This window comes from Nelumbo lutea, chromosome 8 (genome assembly GCF_056320005.1).
Source record: "Nelumbo lutea isolate HS-2025 chromosome 8, American lotus-T2T, whole genome shotgun sequence".
Taxonomy (NCBI): domain Eukaryota; kingdom Viridiplantae; phylum Streptophyta; class Magnoliopsida; order Proteales; family Nelumbonaceae; genus Nelumbo; species Nelumbo lutea.
Window position 1 is genome coordinate 35036340 of NC_142691.1, and position 22623 is coordinate 35058962.

At 39.0% G+C, this 22623-nt stretch overlaps 1 pseudogene across 1 annotated transcript; it reads left to right on the forward strand.

The window, feature by feature from the left end:
* Positions 1–19193: 19193 nt before the first annotated feature.
* LOC148843794 (putative carboxylesterase 18 pseudogene) lies at positions 19194–20547 on the forward strand (annotated as a pseudogene). Its single transcript, XR_016103033.1, has one exon. The product of XR_016103033.1 is annotated as a putative carboxylesterase 18 pseudogene (transcript).
* Positions 20548–22623: the final 2076 nt, after the last annotated feature.

Sequence of the window (22623 nt, forward strand, 5' to 3'; positions counted from 1 at the left end):
GTCAATGGTTTTTGACCATCTGATGGGTCTTGATTGAACATGACTCGAAATCTTGGATAGGTGACGGTTCAAACGGTTCAACCAACCAGGTCAATGATGGGTTGAAATCACTGTGAACAACAATGGAATGAATTAAACATGGGATGCAATGAAAGTCTAGTTGAAGCGTTTGATCATATGTTGCCCATGGGTTGGCACGACATAGGCTATGTCGAGCATAGCCTTATCACTATAGCAATCGAGTTGTGTCAGGCTTAGGTTTTGAGACCCATAGGCTGATACAATATGACATGAAAAGTGGGCGTTGGCACAGACCTATGGCCTGGCACGACATGGCCCATGGCTTGGCACACATGACCCACTAGCGCTGCCTGCTACCGGCCGCTTTGGCCCGCTAATGATAGTGGAGGGGTTTACATAAATATGCCCTAATATCTATAAACAACTAGTTGGGGGTATTTGTGTACTTTTGCTTGGGGAGAGGAAAATTAACAATAGTGCCCTCAATAGCTATATAACTAGTTTGGGGGGCATTTTAGTAAAGTGATAATTAAATTTTTGAAAGACCAAAATACCCTTTCCAAAAACTATAAAACAACTAGTTTTTAAGGGTATTTTAGTTAATTGAATTAATTCCAACTCTTATAAATACCCTTAGCCTCCATCACTCTCATCACACTAATTTTCACTCTCTCATACTCATATACTCACAAATTTTCATGTAGTCTCTTATACACACTCTAGTACTCACTCTTGTACTCTCTTAATCTCTTTCCCCCTAGTTCCTAATTCTCGATTTTATTTAAGTTTTAACAGGAAGAAGTTTTACTCAAGTATCTTAAGTTAGCAATTTGGGAGGCTTAGAAGCTCCATCAGATGAAATCAAGTTGGGATTCCGGACTGGTGGACCAAGTAAGTTGTAATTAATCTTCATTTGTTTAGGGTTTTAATATTATAACTTTTCAAAAATATTCGGTTCCTTTCAAAATTCCTTTCCCAATATGTTCAACTTCAAGGATGTACAATCACAATATGACAACACCGATATGGGTGCTAGTGGTTCTATGGTCGATATTGCCAGAACCACCCCTAATATTGCAGCTAGGGGAAAGAAAAAATTTATCCCAGCCTAGGAAATGTTTATTGTAGAAACTCTTGAGGGGAAGGGAAAATGAACTATTTGCATATGTAAGAGTTGTAAGGCCATGAATCTGAAGTGGTCTTTACCTCAAGGTCTAAGGAATTGGTTCAACCAAAAAAGGAGAAGAAAGGAGAAAGGAGCAAATGGCCAAACCCCTGGAGGGACTACTACATACCCTCTGGTAAGGGATCAGGCCATTGTAGTTCGTCAGCACTAGAACTCCGACAAGAAAAGGAGGAAAATGGTGGATGAGTGCGATGGGAGGATAGAATAAGGCTAGTATGGATGAGAAAATGGATGGGTTGATGTCAAAGTGATGGGGCAAAAATGTTTCCAAGGCCCCTATTTATAGTTTCTAGGTGCACATTCCAAAAGTTTCTTAGGTTTGTGTTTTTCCTATTTTACCCTTATATATTGGAATGTTCTATAAACACATATAGAAATGTGATTAATTGTTTTTCTATAATTATCCAATTTTACTCTTTTGTCACATGTTTATTTCCTTGATTTATTTCTAGAATGTTCCCATGTTTTATTTCTTATTCAAGAATACCTTTTTAGTTTTTAGAATAATCATTAATTGTGCTAAATCATTAACACTTACTTTTAATCTACGTTGACCTGGTGTAAGTGTCAGAAAATGGCTCACTTGGGCTGATTTGGAGTCACTGCTCATCAATCAAGTGAAATGGAGGTGATGGGACCTCCGAAAATTGCATAAAAAAATCATTATTCATTTATAATGACTCCAATGCCTAAGGCACCGGTTAACTAGTTTAGGTAAGACTCATGTGGGAGAGGGAAGGAGTTAGGCACCCCTTGTCTCAGGTTTGATGGGTGGGGCCCACATGGGGTTCTAAACACAAGCACAGATAAACAATTATTTAATCAATTAATAATATACTAATAATAGAGAAACCAAACTACAACAAGCCAATGCAAAAGAGTATCCTCCCTATTTTATTATTATTATTATTATTATTATTATTATTATTATTTATTTTTAATTTTTCTATGCTTTTATTTTTTTTATTTTATTTCTTCATTTGTTTTTTACTTATTTATTTATTATTATTTTTTACTTTTTATCATTATTTTATGTATTTTTATTATTTTATTTCTTTCTTTCCTTTTTATCTTTATCAATTAATTATCATTTTATTACTTTTCTTATGGAAACCTATTGATATGTTTATTTACTAATTGTTGATCACTATACACTTTTTCCTCTAAACTTCCCCATATTGCAATTATATCCTTATCTCCGAACTAGCTACTGATTTTCAGATTAAACTCATTATTATAGGCTTTCATTTTTTTTAATTTTTCTTCCTTTTCTTTTTACCTAATCATTTATTTTTTATTTTTCTCTTTGTTTCAAATTTATTTTACTCGCGATAACTGACATCCCTTTCACTCCTCTAATCTATTAAGATACCAAATCAGAGTTCACATCTGCCCCCCATAGAATGCGCTCCAAAAATGCCCCACATGCACATCTCAGCATGCATGAACATCTCCTATACTTGTCATTGGGAGATGTTCCCAGGACATTGTTGGGATGTGCTATGGGACATTTTTGGGGCGCATTCTGGAGGGGAGCGGGGCAAATTTTATAGAGCAGATGGTGGACTCAAACTCATGACACTAGAAGAATTATGAAAATAAAATAATACTAAAAAGTTCAGCATCTAACGAGGAAAATATCATTCATCAGTTTTGAACATCACAGAAAAGTAGAGCAGCTATGACTTAAGAAACAATCCTACACTAAGGTGGTGTTTGATAACATTTTTCAGAGGTGTTTGGAAGTGTATCTGAGTTTGGGTCTGAAAATTATTTTTAGATCTGAAATAATAAGACATGGACCAGATGCTGAACACGCTTAGATGTGTTTCAGACCTCACTGAAAGTCCAAAATACCCTTGAAAATGTTTCTTGTGTTTCTCCCTCTCATCGTTCATCTTCTCCACTTGATGCAATGGTAAACCAGCGACGACAAGTGACACCTCTAGCGAGCTAGTGGCGGCGAGTTCTGGCCTTCTCTCTCTCTCTCTCTCTCTCTCTCTCTCTCTCTCTCCCCCTCCTTTCTTCTCCTTCTCTCGCCGTCGCAACTCCTCTGGTGAACTAGCGGTAGTGAGTTCCAGCCTTCTCTCTCTCTCTCTCTCTCTCCGTTCTTCTTCTTCTTCTTCTTCTCTCACCGCTGCAACCATAGTCTAATTTAGGGCTAAAATAGTAAAATTAATGAATTTCAAATGTTGAAGGTTTGATCCAACATAAACAACCTTCTTTATTTAGAGCCTCTAAAAAGTCAAAAAATAACTATGTCTCTTTTTAGATTTTAGACACTTTTAACTTTTCTAATTTCAGATTTCAGATTTATTAAATGCCACCTAAGTTTCAAAACTGACCAATCTCACTCAAAGGAGTTTATTCCTCAAAGAAGGGAAACTAAATAGAATGAAATGTGCAACAAACTACCGATGAAATTAGTGGGGAAGAAACTAATTCATAGACAAAAGAAAACAATGACAAAAAAATGGTGGATGCTCTAAGAAACTAATGAATCCAGAATAGGTATGGCAATCCCATCCTAGAAAAAAAAATGATGTTGGGACTATGTTAGCATCAAAAGTTTTGATGGAACTTGTGCAGAAGAAGCCTCATCACCACTTACACTTACTACTCCCATTAGGATCCTGGATATTCCATAGCAAAATGTAGGGGGATTAAAATTGGAAAAACACAAAAGTGAAAGAAGAAAGAAAGAAAAACAGAACACAAGGAATGATAATGAAGTTTACCTGATAATATTTAGGCCTGAGATTGATTACTGCAATAGGGGAACCAAGATTTGTCATTCCAAGTGTGACTCCTATCTGATACCTTAATAAATGGTTCAGGTGATGACCGCCAACTTCAGTTTTGCTCAACCAATGGAGGAAAATAGGGGGGTCTGTAAATAGTTGGAGGAGGCCGAGAATGGTGAAGGGAGTCAGTGTAGATGATAGAGGATGGGAGAAAAAAAATTGTGTGAAATCGCAAAGAAAATGGAAGGAAGACTGGGCGGATGCTGTAGCAGCATAGTCTCCTCTATAGTCAGAGAGCATATTTGGATGACGGTCAGAGAGTGATGTGAATAGGGAGAAGGAGTGGAAGAAGAAGGAATAAGGAAAAAGAAGAGAGAGAGAGAGAGAGAGAGAGAGAGAGAGAGAGAGAGAGAGAAGAAGAAGAAGAAGAAGAAGAAGAAGAAGAAGAAGAAGAAAGAATGGGGGAGGTTTTGGTTGCCACTATCGCATTGTTCTCATCTAAGGAGGAAGACAATGAATAATGCCTCCTTCGAATTAGGTTAAATTAGAAAGTTTGTTCAGTTTTAATAATAGGGATAAAGTTAGTTTGGTAACTACAGAGAAGTCTATGGGTAATTTGATAATTTTAGAAATTCAAGGGTAATTTGGTTAATTGGGGTCTAAGGGGGTCAAGCTCAAGCAGGGATTCTAATCTAATGGTGGGGTTCTAGGTTAAAGAAAGGAGGGCTGAGATGGGTCCAAGTGCATAGAGTGGTTTTGTGTGTACGAGGTAATGAGATTGGCTAAAATGGAATTGTTTTATATGAATGGGCAATTAGAGGTGCTTTTCCCTAAAATTTGATAGGGATGGGTTTTTGAATATTCTAATTTGAATAGTGGGACCAGATTTCTCCAAAAGGGCCTAGATCAAGAAGTCTAGAAAGGGTTTAATTTGATCAATTAAGAGCCTCAAAAAGGAATCTTTGTGTGATGGAGGGGCAAACAAAGGTAGTTTTCAATGAAATTTTATAGGTAGGGGATTTTAGGATGTCTAGGATCCAATGATGAGGTCTGATTGGTTCCGAATGGTCAAAATCATGAAAATTTAGGCCAACAAGTGGATCCAAAATGAAATCTTGGTTTGATGGAGAGGTAAATGATGAAATTTTGAGTTGATATTTCATGGGTAGGTATTTTAGGGAGGTTTTGGGTCTAATCGTAGTGGTTTATCTAATGGTCAAGGTGTAGATGGGAGTTAATCGGGGCCATTGGATGGTATCAGGCAGATTTAATGATGGATCTTGGGCTTTTGGGTTTTTTGGTGTTTCAAAGGGATCAGAAAGGTCTGATTAGGTATTTGGGGTAAATTAGGGGTTTAGGTGGCAAAACGAGCAAAAATTGGGTGTTAACACCCACGTTTGAACCTGGTTAGTTTTGTTGCGATGATAGTCAAAATCCAGAATGCTACCTAGGTCAATCCCTTTACGATAGTGATTTTTAGCTAGAAAATGAGACAAAATCAATCACAAATTGGGTTTGAGTTTTTTGATAATTTTCAATATTCCTAAGAGAAAATGAGACAAGAATTAGCTAAATATATTATACATGCTGAACAATCATTTTTATTAACTGATGACCCTAGGCTAGAATGATTTTTATAGCAATCAATAAATTCTCAATTTAAAAAAAAATATATATTAAAAATGCAATTAGAACATATGCTTCAAATTTTTTATTCATATAAACAAAATTTAATTTCTACTTTGTCAACTCTTAATTCTAAATAACACCTACATCTGATATTTGGACTTCCAATAAACTATAAGTTATATTTGTGCTATGAGGCATTTTATTAATGAATGCTGACTTTTATAAAAAAGAATTTTAAATTTTACAAGACTTGAATAACCACATACTAACCTAATAATTGCTACAAGTATATTAAATACTTTACATACTTATGAAATTGAAAATAAAGTTTTTTCTATTAGTTTTGATAACATCATAATAATGATTCAATAATAAATATTTTAAAGTCCTAATTAAACCATGTTTAAATTATAAATTATTTCATATTAGATCTGCATGCCATATCTTAAATTATATGTTCGAGATCATTTAAAAATTATTTCTCATCATATTTCTAAAATTAGAAATTATATTATATATAAAAAATGCCAATACAAGAAAACAAGAATTTAAATATTTATGTCAAAAATATGGTCTAAAATATAAAATTTTTGTATTAGATATTCAATATAAGTGGAATTCCACCTATAGAATTGTATTTCATACAAAGATATTCTTATAACTTTTATGTTGACAAAATCTCCCATGATTTTATAATCAAGGATGACTAGGAAATTGTAATTTGCATAAAATGTTTTTTACAAATTTTTATGATACAACTAATCAATTTCTTGGTGTTTGTCATCCAGTTTCTTGTATTTTAGTTAACCATTTATTTATGATTAATGAATATTTTTCAAAATATAGAAGTAATTTAAAATTTTAATATTGATGTAATGGAAGTTAAATTTAATAATATTGAAGAAATACATCTATATATTGTTAAATTACAACAATAGATTCTAGATTTAGAAAAGATTGTTTAGATGTTTGACTTGAATCTTATTGTGAAAATATGAAAATTGAAATTGGAGGCAAAAAGTATAAAGTTAATAATTTATTATTTGAAATGTACAGTTTATATGAATCTTAATTATTAGGACATAGGATAACTTGTATAGGTACAACCTCCACTTCATCATCAAGTGAATGATGAACTTATTTTTTATTTATAAGCTAATTTTACTAATTTAACAGATTTTACCAATTCGAGAGAATTAAATAGTTTTGATATTTTAGACTAATAGAATGAACATGAAAAAAAATTATTCACTTTTTTTCGTGACGGCACATGATCTACTAATCCCTCTAATGCATACAGTTCTGCTAAAGTCTTATTTTATTAGAAATACTAGGGTATTGGATGACAATAGAAATTGCATAAATGATGAAAGCTTGGAAATGTGTATATGCTTAAAGGATTGGCTTGTTGAGAATAGACTTCAAGATCAAGGAGGGCATGTCACTTCACTTGATGTTTCACTAGAAGTAGATGATGTAGATTAAGGTCAAGGAGATGGAGGTGTAACTTGAAGAAAATAATGAAGTCGATATTTTTTTTTGTATAGCCAATAATTGTATAGAAATTTTCAAATTAGTGTAAATTTTGTTTTTTTTAATTTTATTTAAATGTTATTACTTATTTTTGAATTTTCAATACCATTGTAAATTTTTATTTTTTATTTTATTATATCATTTTTATATTTTATTTCAGTTATGATATTCCTTGTACATTTTCAATTTTATTTTTGTGTTTTTTTTCAAATTTTATTTTATTCTAATTCTAATATTCCATTATTTTTCAATACCATTGTATTATTTTTATATTTTAATTCATATGCTATATTCAGCATGGCCCAGACCAATTTCCATAGAGTCACACCTGAAATGAAGTCTACGTTTTTTAGGAGGTGTTGATCACCGACCTCGATTTTCCTTTGCACCCTTTCATCCCTGAGGTGCTTTCATTTTTGGTATTTCCTTAGGGTAGCTCCATCCTAATGCTGTCCGGATTCTTATAGGACTGATCTCTCTGAGTCACCATTTAGACTTTCCCCTAGACATAGACATTTTTGTCGGGTTGTGTAGCATGAAGAAAGCCCCCTATTGCTTTTACTTGCCTTAACGTTGCAGTTATAGGCTGTTGGGTGGCTTTCCTTCTAAAGGTAAGGATTAGAAGAACAAATATTTCTTCCTTTCCCGGTAGGCCGTTTGGCATATGGATATCGTATGGCGACGGGATTCAAGGAAGGTCGTTGAAGTAGAGTTCAACGAAGATTTGTGCCTTGAAGTTCAATGCCTCGTGCATTGGTGGTTTCAAGTAGAAAATTTTCTAGCTGAGTCTATGCTCATCTAGGCCGACCTAAGCCATATAGGTAGGTTGACCGACACGTCCTTTGCATTTACTTCCAAAATTAACTTTTAGCTTGACTAATATTCCTTTGTCTTGTTCAGATATGAAGAGTATGGCTTCTCTTTTGGCAACGGCATAAGAAGAAGACTTCAAGGAAGAAGAGGAGGGTTGTCGATCGTGCATCAATGGAGGGTATGTCAACTAGTGCCGAGGTGAGGTTTGCAACATACGCCCCTAAAGTCATCGACCTCGAGAGGGGTGGTGACTCGATGTCCATCGAGCTTAAGCGGACTACCATAGACCCAGTTGCTTCCTCATTTCAGGTCAGCCAAGAGGAGCGCACTGTCAGCCCCTACACCTCAGACATACCTCACTTTATCCCCAACGTCAACGTCTCCATCCTCGACTGCCTCACCGATCCCGTAGTAGCTCTTCGCATGGGGAGAGGTATCCTTCTTCCAGAAGACGTGCAATGTTACAGTGGGATGGACCCTTCCGAGGTCGGCGCTAGGATGACTCGATGCATTCTTTATGTTTGTCTTTTTCTCTCTAATGTTTTGTTCTCTTTTCCTATTATCCTTGTTCTGACTATTCTTTTCTTCTTTGGTAGGCAAACACAATGGGCCAAGTGTTGCTGAATCATGTTACCTCGTCTCGGGAGGAGAAATGCGAGATGCAAGCAAGCATGGACGCTTTGCAGGCCCAACTAAGGGGGTTCAACTAGAGGAAGTGTGGATGAAAGATCGTAAACTAGAGGAGTGGCGAACCAAGTATATTGAGGATATCCACTGTATCGAGGTCGCAACTATTGAGCATTTCTGTCTATCCCTGAATACGCCCAGAAGCAAGTTAAGAATGGTGTTCCCTCGATGAAGAGGGGATTCAAGCTTTGTTGATTCTATCTCAAGACCCTGCACCCTAATTTTGACTTTGGAAACCTATCTGTTAAGGTGATGCCAAATGAGCTGGGAGTGCAGGTTGACCAGGAGCCCTTGACTATGGATGAAGAAGGAGAGGTTGACAATGAAGAAGGTGAGGAGGCGGATGATGTCAATGACGAGCTGTAGGGCGACAACGAGTAGTGGCTGGTCTGGTCTAGACTTTTTGGGATTTTATTGTTTCTTGGAGCCTTCATGCTCCTGTTAATCTTTCAAAACTTATCATTTCTTGGGGCCTGCGTGCTCCTGTCTCTGCCCTTCTTTTTCTTTTTTTTTTTTGCAATGTTCTTATAATGCTTCCTTAATGAATCCATATTTTGGTATACATTGCACAATTTTCAGATGACTGCAGTTTTAATTTTGGTTAAATTAAAAATGTGTTGAAGTGCTCGTAGGTCAGCTTAAGGGACTTAGAGCTAAAAGTAGTTTGGCATCCCTTAAGTTTGTTTTGGCCGACTTTCTTGTAGGCCGGCTTAGGGGACCTTAGTGGTAAAAGCGATTTAACTTCCCCTTGAGTTTCTTTTGGCCAAGCTTCATAAAGGTCGGCCCCAAGTTGCTAGAGCGGATAACCTTACTTTTGTACTTAGTAGAATTTTATAATTTTGCTAACATAGCTTAAAACTTCTGAACTTCTTCACAAGTAATTCCTTCTTAAGTTGTCCACATTCCACGCACAGGGTACCAACTTCCCATCTAATGTTTCGAACTCATACACTCCTTCAATGACCACTTTAAGAACTATATAAGGACCTTCCCAATTCAGACCTAGCTTTTCCACACCGAGCTCAGGTACCATAACCTTCCTGAGTACCAGGTCGCCAATTCTAAATTGGTGTCTCTTATCTCGGGCATTATATTACCGAACTACCCGTTGCTGGTATGCCACGATCTGTATGTAGGCCAGGTCATGGACCTCTTCTACCAAGTCGAGGTTAGACCATAGTTAGTTTTCATTGTTCTCTTCCTCATAGGCCTCAGAGCATAAGGTCAGCACTTCTATCTCGGTTAGAATTACAACCTCGGTCCTGTATGTTAGGGTGAAAGGCATTTCCCTAGCTGCCATCTTCATAGTAGTTCTTTAGGTCCATAAGACACTGGGCAACTTGTCCACCCACAAACCTTTAGCTTGGAATAGCCGAGCTTTAAGGCCGCAAAGTATTGCTTTGTTCGTCACTTCGGCCTGACTGTTTGCTAGGGGATGGGCGACCGAGGTGAAATTCTACTATATGCCCATCTCGATGCACCAATTCTAAAACTATCTTCAAACGGTTTTCCATTGTCTAAGATCAACACCTTAGGGAGTCCAAATCTACATACGATGCTTCTCTAGAAAAAGTTTTGCACGCTCTGAGCTTTGATAGATACCAGTGGTTCAGCCTCCACCCATTTTGTAAAGTAATCAACTGCCACGACTAAGAACCTCCTCTACCTAGTTGCGGGTGGAAAGAGACCGAGGATGTCAATCTCCCATTACGCAAAAGGCCATGGGCTGGTAAGGTATCTTAGGTTAGCTACAGTTTGGTGTAGAATATTGGTGCGCCACTGACACTTACCACATTTCTGCACCAATTCGATTACATCCGCTTTCAATGTAGGCCAATAGTAGCCTTGTCACAATGCTTTTTGGGCAAGAGCCCTCCCCCCAAGTGTCCTTTGTAGAGACCTTCATGAATCTGCCGCAGAACTTGGTCCGCTTAAGATCGGCAAGTAGCGTAGGTAGGGGAGCGTGAATGACCTGTGATACAACTACTCGCCTATGATTACATAGCGAGTTGACTGATGTTCTACCCTCCGGGATGCATTACACTCCTTTGGTAGGGTCCCGTGGTGTCGATAGTCAACAAGTGGATCCATCCAACTAGGCTTTGCCACCAAAATAGGGGCAACCTCTTTTGCCACCCTTTCTATGGTTAGGTGTGGCAGGTCTTCTATGTAGACTATCATTTTTGTGGACTCTATTGCACTAGCCAGTTTCGAGAGTGCATCGGCTTTAGTGTTTTGTGACCTCGGGATTTGTTAGACGTACCAAGAATGGAAGTTGGTTGGCTCTTGAGCCTCATACTGCGCATTCATTTGATTAATGACTAGCTATGAGTCACTGCACACTATGAGATGCTTTGCACTGACCTCTTCACTAGCGATAGCTTAGCTATCAGTGCCTCGTATTCAGCTTCATTATTTAAAGTTCAGAACATGAACTGAAGGGTGTATTCCAACTTTACCTCGCTCAGCTCGTAGAGGATCATTCCAGCCCCACTTCCACACTGGTTGGATGAGCTATCCACATGGAGGATCCAGGGCTCCTCATTCTAGGTCAGGACTTCTCGAGCCGGTATGGGTTCTATGCTGGTTGATGCCTCTGATGTGGTTACTAACTCAGCAACTTCAAGTGTCGGCGTATTGAACATACACTTGGCAACCAAATCTACTAGAACTTGTGCTTTAATTGTTGGTCGCGACTCAAATCGGATATCATATTGCTGAGTTCAATTGCCCATTTTTTCAGTCTCCTTGAGACCTCAAGCTTTTGGAGAATCAGCCTCAAAGGTCGATCGATCAAGACTACAATATTGTGGGCCTAAAAATAAGGTCTCAGTTTTCGGGTTTCTAACATCAACGAGAAGGCTAACTCTTTTATGTTCAGGTACATAGCTTCGTCAATGTGCAAGACTTTACTTACGTAGTAAACAGGTTGTTGAACTTTTTCTATATCTCTAATGAGGACCAAGCTTACTACCTCATCACTCTTCGAGAGATAGAGCTTAAGCTCGTCATTGGGTTTCGACTTGGTCAACATAGGTGGCGAACTGAGGTACCTTTTGAGCTCATCAAAGGTGAGATGACACTCTTTAGTCCATTCAAAGTCTTGGTTTATTTTTATGGCCTTGAAGAATGGAAGGCACCGCCCAGCCGACTTAGACATAAATTGATTCAGGGTGGCTATCCGACTAGTTAATTTTTTCACTTCTTTAATCATTTTATGAGGTGGCATATCTAGGACAGTCTGGATTTTGACTGGGTTGGCTTAATGCCATGTCGGCTTACTATGTATCCAAGAAACTTGCCCGACGTAACACTGAAGACACATTTGTTCAGGTTGAGTTTCATGTTATACTTCCTTAGAACGTTAAAAACACAGTTTAGATTGGCAATTAGAGACTTTGAAAATCAAGTTTTTACAACCATATCATCCACATAACATTCAACTTTAGATCCAATTGAGTTAGAAAAAATTTTGTTTACAAGACGTTGGAAGGTCATCCAAGCCCATCTTAGTTACAAAAGCGGTTTTTTCTTCATCGGCTTGGGTCCATCAAGATTTGGTTATAGCCGAAGTAGGCATCCATGAAAATCAACAACTCGAACCCCAAGGTCGCATCTACTAGGAAGTCAATTTTATTGAAAGTGGGAAACTATCCTTTGGGCATGCTCTATTAATGTTTGTGTAATCGATGCACATGCACCATTTGCCATTGGCTTTCTTGACGAGCACTGGGTTTGCAATCCAGCTCAGATATTTGACCTCTCTAACAAAGTCTATTGTGAAGAGATTCACTACTTCCTCATCTACTACCTTCCATCTTTCCTAGGCAAGGTTCCTTTTCCTCTCCCGGACTAGTCTGAATAAAGGGTCAACATTTAATTTGTGAGTTATAATGGAGGAGTCTATGTCGGGCATTTCTATTATCGACCAAGAGACGACATCTAAATTTTTAAGTAAAAACTTACCAAATTGGAGCGCAATAGTTTGGTAAGGTGATCCCTGATCCATACTATCTTCTCAGGCTCAGCCTTTAAGACCAGCACTAGAATAATGTCTTCCATGGGTCGAGCTTGCTTGTCAATGTTTTCTGGGGTGGCTCCAAGTTGACGTTGATGGCTATTTTTCCTTTAGCCTTTAGCGCTGCTACATAACATTTGCGAGACTCAAGTTGATCACCTCGCATGACTCTGATTCCTCCAGATGTTGGAAACTTTACTACTAAATGATATGTTGACACTACCGCTCAGCGGGCATGCAAGACAGACTGGCCCAGAATGGCGATGGCGTTGTAGGGTAAGGGGTTGCAACCACCAGGAAGTCGTGATCGAACCAGACTAAGTTGGGCACTGAACTTTCTACAAATGGAACCCTTACCGACCTAGGGTCCGAACAACCTCTCCTTTGAAGCCAACCAAGGGATATGTCGACTAGTTATAGGTCCTTCTTGCCGAGCTCCATTCGCTCAAATGCATCTAGGGAGATAATATCGGCCGAACTCCTTGAATAGACTAGAATTCTTTTCACCTCAAAGTCATTTATTGTTAACTTTACCACAAGGGCGTCATCATGTGGGTATTGGATTCCGCAAGTATCATCCTCTATAAAGTAAATCACCTCTTCCCTGTAGGGGTTCTTTGGCAGATTGTCACTATCACGTTCAAGATCTAGAGTTGAGCTTTTGCCTACCGAAGTAGTGCATCCTACTACTATCGACCCTCCCATGACCATATTGATGATTCTACGGACATGCCATTCTATCGGCGGTGGGTCTCGGGGAGGCTGGTGTCTATCTTGCTTTCTATTTGTCTAAGGTGCCTCTTTGTGCTGCTCGGCTGGTCAGCCTTTATCTTGTCTCTTCATTAACTGCCTTAGATAGCCACGACAGATCAACTCCTCAATCTCGTCCTTTAGGTTTTTGTAGTTTTCAGTATCATGTCCTATGTCACGATAGAAATGGTAGCACTTATTAGGGTTTCTATTAGTAGGGTTGCCCCTCATTCGGGGCGGCCATCTCACATATTCTGTTATTTTTATTTGCATTAAAATTTCACCCCTCTTTGCATTTAGGGCGGTATAATTCCATTTCTGAAATGGTGGGTTTCTGGATCGCTAGCCCGATTTGGAACTTCTGTGGGGGGACCCACTCTTTCTTGGTGACCTACTTCGCCTATTGCGAGGTGACCGACTTCTCTTCGGCAACTTGCTTCTTTTCTGTTGCTTGTTGCTCTCCACATCTTCTTATACTCACCTTCTCTTCCTAGATAGCTCTAATCGGGATCCTAGCGCCTCCTCCACCTTCGTGAACTTGTTAGCCTAGGTGATGAACTCCTCCATAGAGGTAAGGGTTCAGCTTGACTTCCCAGTGTAAGTCAGGGTGGTAGCCACCATTTACCGCTGTAGTGAGTTGTATTGCCATGTTGAGGTTCGGGATTTGGAGACGCTCTAGATTGAATCTTTTGATTTAGTCACGGAGTGTCTCATTTGGTCACTCAATGATGTTTTAATAGGCATTTCATGGACTTGGGGCACCTCTTTCTAGTGGCAAAGTGCATGGTGAACTTGTCGGTGAACTAGTTCTAACTTCTTATAGAGTTGACAACCAATCCTGATTACCAAATCCAAACTGTGCCTTGGAATGTCATCGGGAAGGCCATGCACAGGCTCACATCATTGGCCCTGTGCAATTGCATTAGGGCCTGGAAACTATCAATGTGGTCTACGGGTCTATTGTTCCATCATAGGATTTAGGACTGAGGTCCTTGAAGTCTTTTGGCCATAGGGCCGCAAGTATCTTGGCGGCCAGCGATGAGGTGTGAGATACCTATCGTGTTGGCAAGTCGCCAATCTGACTGTTCTCCTTTTTCTCATTTTTTTCTATCCAACTCACTCACAGATGGGTGAGTTAACTCTTTTTTGAGGCGTGGGGTGTACATCTATGCTGCCTCCTATGGGACCCTTCGGTCGAGCTAGCAGCTTCGATTCCAATGGGCACTGTAGCTCGGCTCTGATCTTCCATTAGGGGCCGATTCGGGTTTTGATCAAGAACTTTGTTCAAAGCCTGGTTACAAACTTGGTTGGGAACTTGATTGGGGTTCAGCTCGACATTCTGTTGTTGCTATTATTGTTGTTGTTGTTGTATCCCTAGCAAGGTAGCGAATTGATCTTCCCATGCTTTCATTTGTGAGTTCATCCCCTAGACACATTGCACCAACTTATGGAACTGACGCATATCAATTCCAGTAGGAGATGCCAAGGGCTCAACTGTAGGAAGAGGCACGTTAACCTGAGGTGGTGGAAAAGTTGGGTTTGGCATATGTGAGACATTTGGAGGGGTCAAGGGCATAGTGATTTGTCTGATGGTCACTAAGGGGACCTCTAGGATTAGTATGGGTTGGTCTTGCCCCTTTGTGACCTGATTGTTGTTACCAGGTTGGTTGCTTAATGAAACCATTGTTACTATCGTGAAAGTGTTGGAAAGGTGTGAACTCAGCTTTTTGAGGTGTTTACCACAAACGTCACCAATTGATGGTGCGTGACCTAGCAGCTCTCACTTGGCAGATGACTCAGATGCTGAGTTGGAGATTTCCTTGTAGGAAGCCGAGCTAAGTATGGCCGAGCTGGAGATAGCTTGGATGTCGAGCTATATAGCGACAAGTAAAGTTGTCTTGCAAGAGAGCAATGTTAGAGTGCCCGAATTGTTTTACTCGGGGAGGGAACTCCGATACTTAAGTCAGTGATTTGGAAGTTTTAGAGAATATTGGAGTGTTAGAAGCACAGAGAATGTGAGAGCTGAATCGCACGTACCTTCTCTCAAGAGAATGATGCCTTTAGATAGGTGTGAGGGATTAGAGACCCTTTGTAATGGGTCCAAGATTCCCAAGAATCTACTTTCACTAAGTTGGGAGAGAATATCTCCATCGGTTATGTAATTCGCTCATAGGGCTAAGGTCTGTTCTATCGACTCTGATGCGGGTGATGCGTGTAGACCGACTTATCGGTGGAGTGTTATTACTCTGGATAACTTGGTCTTGATAACAGATTTATGTAATAGGTTGACAAGCATGCCCTATAGGTCACCACTTGTACCCTACTTAGCTCGGCCGGTCCCCGAAGGAGGTCGGTCCTTTAGGTTGGGCAGGTCGAGGTACTTTAGGTCGGCCTTAGGCAAGGTGCTACTAGCCACCCTGCTGGGGTGATCTGCTTAGTGCCGACATGTCACCTAGATGCCATGTGTTGTAATGTTATTCGGAGGACCCAATTACCCCTAATCAACGCCAATCTTGATTTATACTCCTTCCAGACGCTAAGAAATCTGAACCGATATAAATATTTACGTAAATCTTGATTTACATTGCTTCCAAATGCAGCCCAAGTTTCGGGAATGGCAGTTTAAGATAAAAGAGAAAAAAGGAGAGAGAAGGGAAATTTAGAATGATGAATGGCACGAGAATGAGGATGGGAGGAGAGAGAGAGGGACAGTTTGGGTACTTATATTTGAACTCCTTCCAAATTGAGCTTTCAGAACATCTCCCTCATGTTTCCTGTGTGCACATGTAAATGGATTGTTGGAGTTTGTTGGAAACAAATCTGACCCCAATTCCATGGCTCTCTCCAGACCCTATTTGCTCCTATTTAAAAAGACTTCCCACATATTTAGGATGAACGGTGTAAGGACAAATTTTGTGAGTACTGAATCTTTTTAGAAATATTCCATTATTTTTCAATACTATTGTATTATTTTTATATTTTAATTCAAATGAAATAAAATTTCTGAAATTTTCTTTTCAACTTGTTGTATGTTTTGTATTTTATTAATTATTTTTGGTTAATTTTTATTTTTTCCAAAATTTATAGAATCTTTTTAGCAAAAATAAAAAAAACGAAACGAAAAGAATAACAAAATAAAAACAAAAAAAGACCTGGCCTAGCACGGGCCCGCTTGGACTTGTGCTGTGGGCCATACCGGGCCTGACCTTTTAAGAGTTTTAGGCCAGGCAGGCACAATCCACTCAGCCCGCATGCTGGTGCTACACAGCCCGTTAAGGCATAGGCCGTGCCGGCATCACACGGCCGACTTTACACCTCTATCAGTCATGACGAGTTGTTGGAGAATGCCTCTGGATGCACCCCATGCCTCACTCTCAGTGAATAAAATCACACGAGCAATTAGGCTCCATTTGAAAGGAGTACAGATACAAATGTGTAGAATCCAAAATTTGTATTTTGTATGTATTTGTATTATACATATTTATATTTATACTTTACTAATGCGAAATCAAATTGAAAGGGTGTAAAGACGACGAAGGAAAGAAATCCCCTAAATCCGGGTTCGACTAAAAATTCCAAGAATCGGTTATTGATAGTGTTGATTGAAGTAATGACGTGAATCAACAACAAAATTCTCCCAAAGATCTTTTTTTTTTTTTTTCCAAAATTCTCTCAGAGCATTAAGACCAAATTATTAGATAGCCATGATCCATAATAGCAATGGAGATCATATAGCCATGGTTGAATTCAATCTTGGTGAGAAATTTCCAATATTTGATATGGAGTATCGTGACACTACATGATTTCCAAAACTGAATCAGACCGGATGGTCGGACTGGAAAAATCGGGAATCATGGTTTCATTTTACCCTATAACTGTTATTTTGCCAAAATCATTGATTTGGTCAGTAAACTGTTGACACAGGCGGTCAAACCGTTCAAACCGTTTGAATCATCTGAACCATCTAATGATTTTGACCGTTTTTTATTTTTGTTAGAATGGGTCGTCTATTCAGTTTGAACGGTTGGACTGTTCAACCTGGGAGCCAGACCCCTGACTGGTTCGTTGTAAAAGTACATTGATGATGTTTTATATCGAACCATATATAAGTTTTACATCGATTTACAATGTAAAACTCTACTTCATCCAAACGCCAACAACATCGAACTAGAGTGGAGTTTTACGTCAACCTTGATTTATATTCCTTCCAAATGCTGAGAAAACTGAACTGATATAAATATTTATACTGAACATCGCTTCCAAACACAACCTAAGGTTCAGGAATGACAGTTTAAGACAAAAGAAAAAAAAAAAAAAAGGAGGGAGAAGGGAAATTTAGAAGGATGAATGGCAGGAGAATGAGAATGGGGAGGACAGAGAGAGGCACAGTATGGGTTTTGTTTTTGAACTCCTTCCAAATTGAGCTTTGAGAAGCAAATCTGACCCCAATTCCATAATTCTCTCCAGACCCCATTTTCTCCTATTTAAAAAGACTTTCAACCTCCGGACCCCATTTGTTCCTATTTAAAAAGATTTCCAACATATTCCATGATGGTCTGTGCACACACCTCTTACACTTGATGGGTTTCAATTTGATGGATCCAACTCTTTTGTTTTTTTAATTTATTTTGAAGAGCTACACAACTAGCTGCTTGGCATCTTGCTGAAGGATCCAATTCTGGGATACCAGATTCAGTTCTCATAAAATTTGTCCTCATATCCTCCTCACAATACTTACATTCATACATTTTTTTGTTATTGAATCACCTGCCAATACATTTTTTATTAACATTAATAAATCTTCTCAAAAGTAAGGATAGGAGAGCCTTAGCCGGTTTATGTGCCAAACCCAGCCACCACTCAGTTGAAACTTAAAGTAATGCATTTGAAACACCTCCTTCACAGACATAAATGTTGTTAGGACGTTGTAAGGACAAATTTGTGAGTACTGAATTTTGATTCCAACTCTGGTAAGATGTGTAGATTTATCCGATTAAACCCGAGTTTTTTAGAAACTGTCTCTTTCTAAAAGAAATACGCTAATAGATTGTCAGAGCTTGTTAGAAGCCCTCTGTTAGGGGTGTAAGGTGTAAACAGATTGAATTTAGATCGGATCAGGTAATATTTAAATTCAAATCCGATTAAATATTCAAATATTCGATTTGAATTTTATTAATTAATTATTTTAAATAATTAATAAGTATTTTATTGATATAAAGTATATAAATATATAAATTATTTATTTAATTTAATTATCATATATAAATTATATAAAATATATTATATATAAAAATTAAATAATCGATTAAATTTAAATATTTATCGAATTGAATCAAGTAATATCCGAATTGAAATCCAATTAATTATTCGATATCCAAATATTTAAATTATCCGAATTCTCCATTATATCGAATAGGATATCGAATATGAATTGCGAGCATGCGTTGACACCCCTAGTCTCTCTTTCTAAAATAAATACTCTTGAGCCGAGCATGCGTGATCGACCACAGTCGGGAAATTAGTATCACTGTCATATTGATCCTCTTGTCAATCGATACACCTTACAGTAATATCCATGCTCCCCCATGCCCAGCATTAATGATGCATGTTTGCACGGTTCAGATTGTATCACTCTCAAGTCCTCCGACATTGAAAAGCAATCCAGTACCTCTGGGTCACTTGTCATTATTTCGAAACCTGATGATTCAGAGTAGAAGGTGGTCGTGGGGACTATTCATCTTCTCCTGGGTCCCGCAGTCACTGATGGTTGGTTGTCAATATAACCAAACCATCTCCGGGACACTTTCATTTCATAGCCATTCTGAGAAAGGTTTTGACTTTTGAGAGATGAGCGAGAATCCACGAACGCTCAAGTCTCTGGTGCTTCCATGGAAGACGAAGCTCTACCTACCTCTGATTTCGGCTATTACAAATGTCGCTTGTCGTCCTGAAGGCACCGTCAACCGCCGTCTTCTCAACTTCCTTGAACCCAAGGTTCCTCCCAGTGCAAAACCAGTGAGAGGCGTTAAAACAGCCGATATAACCATAGACCCTACCCGGAACCTCTGGGTTCGCGTCTTCATCCCCACCGAACCAGCCGGTGACGCCAGCCTCCCGGTCATCGTCTTCTTCCACGGCGGTGGGTTCGCCCTACAAAGCGCCGACTCCAAAGGCTACGACTTTGTTTGCCGCCGGATAGCGCGTACCGTCTCCGCCGTCGTCGTCTCCGTCAACTACCGTCTCTCGCCGGAACATCGGTTCCCGGCGCAGTACGATGACGGATTCGACACTTTGGTGTTCCTCGACGCAAGACATTGCGAGGGGTTTCCGGTTAACGCCGATATCTCGCGGTGCTTCGTCGCCGGCGACAGCGCCGGAGCCAACTTAGCTCACCAAACGGTATGCATGGCGGGAAAGGCGGAGTTTCGGAAGTTGAGGGTGATCGGACTGATCTCGATCCAGCCGTTCTTCGGCGGAGAAGAGCGGACCGAATCGGAAATTCGGCTGAAGGGAGCGCCTATAGTGTCAATGGATGTCACGGACTGGATGTGGAAGGCGTTCTTGCCAAAGGGATCGAACCGGGACCACGAGGTGGTGAACGTATCGGGGCCGAATGCGCCCGACATATCGGGTCTGAAATATCCCGCGACGTTGGTGTTTATCGGGGGATTCGATCCGTTGCAGGACTGGCAGAGAAGATACTACGAGTGGTTAAAGAGGTCCGGCAAAGAAGTTCAGTTGGTCGAGTACCCGAACGCAATCCATGCGGTTTATGTGTTCCCCGAATTGCCCGAATCTTCTCTCTTAATTACGGAAATCAAGAATTTCGTTGCAAATCAATCTAGGAAAATCTTAAAATGAGATGCAAAATTCTTCTGGATATTACATACGAGAGTGCAACTAGAAGAAAGGAAGAGTGCAAGTCCGGTCCGTTTTCGCTCGGGTTTTACTTTGTTTCAAGTTACAATTTACTTTGTTCTCTGTTTGCTTATAGTGCAAGCTAGTTTTAACTGGATAGAATTTTACACTCAGTTCACTTTTTTTCCTCTTTTTTTCTGGGTAAAATTTGCACTCAGATCAATTTTAATTAGATAGAAATGTTGCACTTAGTTCTGTTTTGCATTTGTTTTACAAATATATAACTTACTTTCTTATTTGATACAAAATTTGTAATTTTTGACAACATTTAGGTTCAGTTTGGAAAGAGTATATACATATTTATATTTGTACTCTTTTCAAACTGAGACATAGTTGCAATGCAATTGGTGTAAATGCATGGGATTGACTACATTTAGGATCTGCTTGGTTTGTAGTGGGAATCGGAATTAAAATTCTCCAAAATCGGAATTGGAATGATTTATTCCCATAGTCTGTTTGGTTCAGACAAGAATAGGAATGAGAATTGGAATCAGCAGGATAGGGTTTTATTTCCAAGGGAGGGGCAAGGAATGACCATTCCTTAAATGGAAGAATGTCATTCCAGCAGGAATGAGAATGAAATTCCAACTCCACCCAAACAAACAGTTGGAATCAGAATAACCGATTCCGATTCTAAACCCCTATTCCCATGAGCCAAACGGGACCTTAGTTACAATGCAATTGGAAATGCACGAGTGCAAATAGGATGAATGTAAATTCTGGTTTACTTTTATTCAAATTTGACCATGTCTTATTTGTGAAAAATAAAACAGTAAAATGCTGTATCCCACCTACATGAAAGGGAATTGAGGTAGGGGTGTGAGCATTCAGAAACCGCTTATTTATGCTGATTTAGAATTGTCACCCATCAATCAAATAAAATGGAGATAATGGGTGTCGAGAATTGCATAAAAAACCATTATTTTTGGTTAAGGCACCGGCTAAACCAATTCAGGTAAAAACTCAATGGGAGAAGGGGTTCAGACATCCCGCTCCCATGTCCGATAGGTGGGGCCCATATGGGTGATTCAAAGAAAACAGAAACCTCAAGCAACTAATTATCATTTTATGTAAAGCAATGAATGGAGAGAGGATAAGAAACCTGTCATGAGGGACCCTCTCATTTTTTATTATTTTAATATTGTTTACCTATTATCATTATTATGATTACTCTATATCGCTCTATTTTATATCTTATGTATTTTTTATTTTAATGTTTACACCTTTTTTAAAGAAATATCTTAACTGGTTTTCAAGAGAAACATTGTCACACATACAAGGTAGTATTTTATAGACTCAAGCCAAGTGATGATAAAATTGGGAATTGGCTTCTAAACCAATACTGAGAATACTACTAGAGATTCTCTATTTCACTTGTTTTTCTTTTCTCCTTTTTATTCTACATCAAACCAATACGGCAATACCCAACAAAGGTAAAGGGAATGACTTCAGAACTCAGAACCAAACCAAGGGGCTCTCGGCTATCCTAAATGTAAACCAAAATGGGCCTTTTGGAATTCAAACCTATGTCCTAGACTCACTCTAAGACCAATAGTCCAATACTACCTCCTCGCTCCTCCCCTTCCTCTTATTACATTTATAGAATTATATTTTTTTAAACGCTTCCTATAGCTGTGCATTGATCATAAGCGCTTCGGATGGAAAGAAGCATGCAAGGTCTTTTTTATTAAAGTTCAAATTTAACGGGAGTCCATAAAACTCTCCTATTTAATTACCCCACCGGAGTATCTGCCGGTTGATTAGCCTCTCTGTAAATATGGACACAAAAGAATTCCAATCTATTCCTAAGCTCCTGAACTTGAGACAACCAAAACCAAAGTTTCCAATGGGCTATACAAGTACTATTGAGAATATCAATCAGAAGTTTGGAATCTGATTCCACTATTATCTTCTCTAAATTAAGTGCAACCGCCAGGTGTAAACCATCCAGCAAAGCCATAGCCTCTACGACTAAATTGGAGTGTGAACCATAGGTGTTAGAGAAAGCACTAATGAAGCAATTTCTTCCATCTCTGATGATACCCCCTCCACCACATGGGCCAGGATTTCCTCTAGAAGCACCATCAACATTCAACTTAAAATGACCTTCCAGAACTAGTAATAAATGCACCACCTTGATGCACTTATTCTTAATTGGGTGAATTCACAACCCCAAACCATGTAAAGAGAGTTGTTAAGTAAAACTCACTCTATGGGTGAGATTTAGAGGAGATGATACCTCATGAAACCATCACACAATTACCCAAATCACCATATTAGAGCATCTGAATTTATTTTCCATTCTGCGCTTGTTTCTTTCCTTC